At 38.8% G+C, this 7,300-nt stretch overlaps 1 long non-coding RNA gene across 1 annotated transcript; it reads right to left on the bottom strand.

Annotated features, from left to right (window-relative positions):
- Positions 1 to 393: 393 nt before the first annotated feature.
- LOC140163982 (uncharacterized) lies at positions 394 to 5,008 on the bottom strand. The gene is made up of 3 exons (XR_011860452.1): positions 4,836 to 5,008; positions 2,245 to 2,302; positions 394 to 1,404 (listed from the first exon to the last, which is right to left on the bottom strand). It is a non-coding gene; the product is annotated as an uncharacterized lncRNA (long non-coding RNA).
- Between the last annotated feature and the right edge of the window lie 2,292 nt (positions 5,009 to 7,300).

Raw genomic sequence — 7,300 nt, 5'->3', positions numbered from 1 at the left:
CTGTAACTCAGAATACAATTGAGGACATTTACGGCTCATTTGTGGTGGACAATCATATTTGGAGGCTGAAATTATCACTCATTTACACAGGTTCTTAATTCACCTGACTGACTAGATCCGGAGCCAGATGACTGCAGGTTGATACACTCTGCAGGAAACTATGGGTATTGCCTTATTGGATTGGTTTGAGTCCTATCCTAAGGCCATAATGTACGATCTTATAATATGAAATTGGTTAATTTTTTTCAAACCTGATTTTTTTGCATATTTGTAATGTTTACACATGTTCCAACTTGCACCTAAATGGAATCGACCAAATGTGCCAAAAGCAAATTTCGACATATTATCATAATTGAAAAATTATGATAATATGTCCTCCCATGAACTGCATGTTAAATGGCCAAAATAACCAGTGGAGTTTCTTTCACTTTATACCTTGTTATTTCAACTTAAAATGGACATCAACCCTTCCCATCAGTTATTACTAATATTATTTCAACATTTTGAATAAAGAATAACAAAATTAAAATTGAACGGAAATCGTACATTAAGGCTTTAATGGCAGGGCTCAAATTGTCAATGTTTATCAAGTTGACTCAGATCCACTTGGCGAGTCTTGCGGCGTTTCCCAAGGCAGTATCCTTGGTCCGCTCCTGTTTCTTTGCTATGTGAATGTCATGGCCAGCAATGTTGACTGCAAACTCTATGCCGATGATAGTGCCCTGTTGGTCTTGGGCAAGGATCCTGATTGTATTGCTGAGAAACTTAAGAACTTGAGTCATGCAGTCATTGGTTTAGGAAAATAAGCTTTCTTTGCACTTGAGGAAAACAGAATGTATGTTATTTGGTACAAAGAGAAAACATAGGAAGGTAAAATCTTTCACGGTTACCTGTGGTAGTAAATCTTTATAATCTACAAAAAGTGCTAAGTCGCTAATGGGTATGGATGAAAACATTGCGAAAGTGATCAAAAAAGCAGGCTCTAGATTAAATTTTTATACAGGAATGATGGGTGTTTAAATCGTAGAGCTCGTAAAACCTTAGTTTCAGCTCTCATCCTGTGTCATGGCAAATACTTCAAGCCATAGGCCATTTCCAAACAAATATGCCGACTTAATTCAAACTCATCAGCGATATCCATTATCAATGCAATGTAAAAAGGAAGATAAGGAACTAAAAAGGAAGACACAGACTCATCGGGATTGAAGCAATGGAATTCCATGTATTCCATTAAACTTCTCTGGGCATACAGCTATAATGTTAATCTCTTTCATGACTGTCATCTTCGCTTTGGCTAATGGTCCTTCCTTGATATTTTACTTTTGAGACCTCCCCAAACTGGCCCCTGCCAATGATGTTATCGACCGTCAGCTCTTGCCACTTGGCACTTTGAATTCCATGACTCTGTGGAGAAAAAAAAAAAAGTCCACCTAATTAGTACATATATTCTCCATATCTCCAAATCATTTCCAACAATTTGACTTCAAATTTTAATGTTACATGTATTTTGTTTTTACGGAGTCGTTTCAATGGCTGGGTCTTGCATATGAATGGTTTCTTTCTTTTTCTTTGGGCAACATGACCCTGTTCCTAGACCCTTACATCCATTTTGACCAAACTTTTACAATTTTGACCAATATTAACCCCCCCAAAAAAAAAAAAAAAAAAACCCAACAACAACAACTTAATGTTGATATTTGACACCACCCCCTACTTAGGATATGTTACAGATACATCCTTAAACAACTTCTCTAGCAAGTTACAGCTTGGTATTTTGTTGCTTTCAGCAAAATGCCTCAATTTTAAGAGGAAAGTAATTGTGAAAGACACATTGCCACAGATAAGGACATGGTAATAGAACTTTAAAAATTAAGTTATTTCATCTTTTAGGAACAATTCTAGAAATGAAACAAAATTAATGTTTGACAGTGATTCAACATTATATGTAATTATGTTTCTTGAGAGGCGCTGTGGCGCAGTAGTTTGGGTGCTCGCTTATGGTGCGGAAGGTCGGTGCGGTGCCACCCGGTGGATCGAAATCTGATTCCAGCCACAGACTGGAAAACTCTTGCTGTTCGCCCATCAGTAATTGGGTACCTAGCTTTCTTTAGAGCTAGGGAAGGTTTAGGCGGTAAGGGGAGAGAGGTGGGTATATTACCCTCGTACGCCATGCCCCTGGACACAACCTACGGCCACCAGGCTATATGGAACCACCTTTACCTTACATCATGTTTCACTGCTTACCGTATCATGAAAGAAAAATATGTATAGCTCTTTCCATACACACCAAGGTGATTCACTCCTGAAAGAGACAATTTGTCACAAAACAGTTGTTAAGTGTAAACACAGGCTAAAAATTACCGGTGTTGATTATAATGCCATATTCTTACACCATTATTGTTTGCTTAATAAACTTGATTCAATCTCTTTTTCACAAGACTTGATTGAAACTTCCCACCCAGTTCATAATAAATAATTTATCATAACTATACCTGGCTCTGATCATAGCCTCATGATTTGGATCATGTAGAAGTACATGTACCAGTACATGTAGGCCACAATCAGAGCCAACATCTACATTGTAGCTCAACCAAAACATTGTTGTATCAGGCAGCTCAAAAGGGGTCTCATGTGAACTGCAATCATTCAGATGCCCTTATTCGAATTCGAGTGCAATGCTTCTCGGACTGCTCCAGTAGTCTGGATGCTTATCCTATTTGCAAAACAGGAATTAATAATCACCACAATTCTCTTTTCTGCTTGCCATGAATAATTATGAATAATAATGATTATAATCATAGCAAGAAAAATGTGGGTATTTTTTCTGGTAACAAAATTTACATTTTGAAATGGTAACTTAAAGTGGGGTATAATTGTTTGTAAGTAGCCTATCCCAAATTAACAAAAGTTACATTTATTTTACCAGTGTATGAACCAAACACCGACATGCATATGACACACCAAGTTCTAGTTTTCCCAGCACCAGCGAACAGGATCTCAGAGTCTAGGTCCATGCACAGACTTGCTCTTGATGTTCAAACCCATACTATATTGCAGTCACCAAGATGTAATATACCGAATCTAACACCCTTAGTTCAGCTTTCTAGATTCTAGTTACACAGATCTATGTGTTCCAGACCCCGCACACAATATGCATACTGGGTGTCTAGTCACCAGATCCAATGAATCCAGGTTCCAGTCTGCCAAATTCTGGTCTTTTGATTCCAGTATACCACATAATTATGATGATGCAAACTTAGCACAGATTCTATCCACTAAGAAGCCACCATACAGGTCCCAGTCATACAGATATCCCAGTAAACTAGTTCCAGGGGACTAGATATCCTAGCTGTCATGCCAAGTTCCGATCAGTTCACTTCCTAAGGGCTCATATTTCACACTGTGCAACAGGTTCTACACCACAAATCTCAGTGCTTCAGATTGCAGCCATCCAAATCCCAGTATACATAATTCCTCACATGTGGATCCCACTCAGCTGTATGGCAACAACTACCTGCAACTGTTGTGCATGTTCCAGCAAACAAGAGTCCAGTCATCCAGATCACAACAAGCCAAGATCCAGGTGTTAAGATCCCAGCACAGCAGATCAGTTACATTGAATCTGCTTGCAAGTTCCTAAATTCCCAGATCTAAGCCTATTGAACTCTGTCTGTCTAGACTCAAGAATACCAGATTGCACTGAGGCAGTAAGATATTACTAAAGCACTGCAGGTTCTAAATGCATGGACCTCTGTACACCGGATTCCAGTCAGCCACATACATCTTAGTGCATCAGATCCCTGTGATATAGATTAAAGCACAACCCAAAATGCCCTTAAAAAGTCAAGTCTGGTAAAAATAATGTCATGCATCTTAAAAATTTGCTCAGTAAAACTTCTGAATGTAGCAAGCTTATTCCATGGGCCCTATTGGTTGAAATTTTGTGACACTATAAAAGTTTGTCAATTGTGAAGAAGGAAAAAATACATGAAGTAATAAGTGTCAACACCATTTGGCTTAAAGCTTTGTACACATTTAATATTTATTTAATTTATATATTTAATCTTTCAAACAAAAATTAGCGAAGTACATGCATTGTAAGGGGTGGTGCAATAATTATGTGTACATACCCCCGGGGGGGGGTGAATTCTCAAAATGGTCTGCCAAAAATCGCTTGCCACCCCCCCCTTGGCTGTGCCAAAAAATCTTTGCCCCCCCTTTCGACGTGCCAAAAATCTTTGCCCCCCCTTACACATGCAAGATTTTTGGGCACGCGAATTTAAAACCTTAAATTGTCTTAACATATAATGCGAAAGCTAGCGAGCAGGAAATTTTGAATATTTTAACATGTTCGTAACGTTTTCCTACGCTTAATTTAGGGCATAATATAGAAACGGTGCCCAAAATATCTATGCCAAAATTGCTAGCCCCCCTTCGACCTGCCAAAAATCGCTTGACCCCCCCTTTCGACCTGCCAAAAATGCTTGCTCCCCCCTTTTGGCCTGCCAAAATTTTTTTGCCCCCCTATAATTCACCCCGGTAGGCTACACATAATTATTGCACCACCCCTAATGACTTCAAATATTTAAAAAAATAAAAAAATTTAAAATCAGTACAGGATTACACCCCCCGAGCAACCTCCCAACTTTAAAACCTTACTAAACCCCCCGGTGAAGGTTCGAAATAGAGTCTATGGTTACAGTTTACTGGAACTAAGTCTAAGCCAAGGCCCACATGACTCTGAGTCTGACTGTCTCTGACTCTCTAGATCTCATGATTAGTCATATATGCATAAATTATTTAAATGCAATGAAATAAATGAACAAGTTACTAACCGAATACACAATGGCCATCTTAGAAATGCAGATTTTCACCAGAAAAATGGCACTCCGTCCTTGCAAGCAGATGCCTATTCCCTAGCTTGCTACATACCATCCGGGTGCAAAAAGAAATGCCGCGAAAGTCAATACAAAGCCCGTCGTCAATTAGCAAAGCCACCAATCAGATGCACGCAAGGATTATTAAATCAGGATGTGACACTTCGTAATTTGCATGTGTCCAATTCATATGTTAATAGCATATTGTTATTAAAATGATGGTCTGACCTGGCCAGAGGGCGTTAATATAATAGACGTTTGATCAAGGGACAGAGTAGTTTCCGTTTCCGAACGAAAGATAATTATTATGCACATTCCGACAAGACTAGATTTGTCAGGCAGAGTAGGCCATGACGCGTGTGCCGAACGTACATTTTAACAAAAACAATATTATTTGAAGTTTTAATTTAAAAAAATTACCCTATTTTACTAAATTACCATGTAAATTAACCGGTAATTTACCGACTCATAACACTGACATGAATACAAGTTTTAGTATTATTTAATAATATTATTTCCTCTATCGTTTGATGTACAATGGTACAGGTTGGGGGGGGGGGGGGGAAAATAGTTTTTTACTTTTAAATATTAAATTATGAGGGTGGGGGTCATAACAGTTTATGTCCATTAACCTGTGAGACCGGGGGTCAACAAAGTTTTTGGTTCACGAAGAGGGATGGGGGTTAAAATTTGTAACACGAAAAAATATATTGTCACCCCACCAAAGTATTTCTGAACACTCCTAAACTTAGTTGATTTTTCAGCAAATGTTATTTTTCAGTGAGTTTTGCTTTTATTCTGTGTTAAATTATGGCAAACGGAAACAATCAAAATATGATGTAGCTAGGAAACAAATACTATAATCGCTCCTGGGTGTCACCACCCATGCATACTTTTTTAATGTAGGCCTACCGGTATAGGGGCCTATTGCATGCCAATCACAAAGTTTGAAATTGTTTAATGTAGGCTACTCCCTTACAGAATACGTTTATAGGCACGCTGGCGAAGTGACGTACTTAAATCGGATTAACTACCATAACAATAGATGAATACAATTTTGACTATAGACGAATCCAACGAGCCAAGTCATGGTCAGGATTTGGTCGGCCATCTTTGGGTAGCCGCTAGCACCAACCTGGTGTTTTGAGCGCTCAATTGTGCAAATAAAAGCCGCCTAACACCTAGAGAAGATGCAAGGACGAGGAGGGTTAAAAGAATAATACAATAGAGATAATTCCGCAGGTAATCCCGTCGCATCTATTCATACATAGTCCTTTTGTTCGCAAGTACATCCATTTGTAGCGTTTGATACCGCGTGTAGTTAACCCGATTATTATGTCACTTCAACAGCGAACAGACCATGTAGAAGCTATGTGTTTTGCCGAAGGGAACTGTAGGGCCTATTGTGTTGTAAATTTTAATCATTCATTTGTCTACCTGTGTTTTCGAGGAAGGTGTAAAACGGGTGATGGAATGCAGTTTAAAATTTCCGCCAAGGCCGAATCATTTCACATTTTGGGTGCATTGCAGGCGACGGCTACCCAACTAAAGGCTGCTAGCCAGGTGTAGGAATGCGTGGATTTGGATTCGTCTATATCGCCCGCACTCACGTTCATGCAGATGCAGTAGGACCTACCGATGCATTGAACCATAGATGTCAAAGAAATGCTAATCACTTGCTTGCACCTGTAAGATTAGTCTCTAAAGAACGGTATTGTATTCAATCTATTATATGATTGAAGACAGGTGTACAAACAGCTTGACGTGAGCCTGTGATTTTTTTCTGGGGTCTTGTGGTGTAGGCCTACGCTGGTTATCATCGATGTTGAAGTGCCTATAATAGTTCAATGTAAGAAAATGAGCCAATAGACGTGATGAATAAAGATCGGATTTTTGGATTATTAGTAGGGATGCCCACTGTCAATAAAGTTTACACTAGAACGATTCTTCATTTACTGTGTGCGTGCACTCACACACGTATTGTCTATGGAGAAACTGATCGATACAAGAAATCCCAGGCCTGTTAAATGGCGTACATACTTGTTTTGATCCAAATGTAGGCCAATATCAGGGTGTTTCAAGAAATTCCTGATTCCACCAGAAAACATTAACCAAACTTTTTCCTGTTTGATCAGTAAATAGAGAGGACCTTCCTTCATGAAGAGATCAACTTTTTTAATGAAAAATTTAATGAGATGAGAACTACAACAGGTTGAAGTGACACCATTCCGTGCATCAGGTGTTCAAACGCAATTATCTCCGAATTTGGAGTGAATCAGACAAGCAAACTTACATACTCATAAAATTTAACTATTTTTGAAGACAAAATGTGTAGGATGTTAAGAAATTTAAGAATGTTTAAGCCTACCGCGGCCCATCTCAAATCATGCACTTCCCCGTGCACTTCTCACTACCATACATGT

The sequence above is a fragment of the Amphiura filiformis genome, chromosome 11, assembly GCF_039555335.1.
Source record: "Amphiura filiformis chromosome 11, Afil_fr2py, whole genome shotgun sequence".
Taxonomy (NCBI): domain Eukaryota; kingdom Metazoa; phylum Echinodermata; class Ophiuroidea; order Amphilepidida; family Amphiuridae; genus Amphiura; species Amphiura filiformis.
The sequence above is the reverse complement of the archived record's forward strand: the minus strand, read 5'-3'. Positions and strand labels throughout refer to the sequence as shown.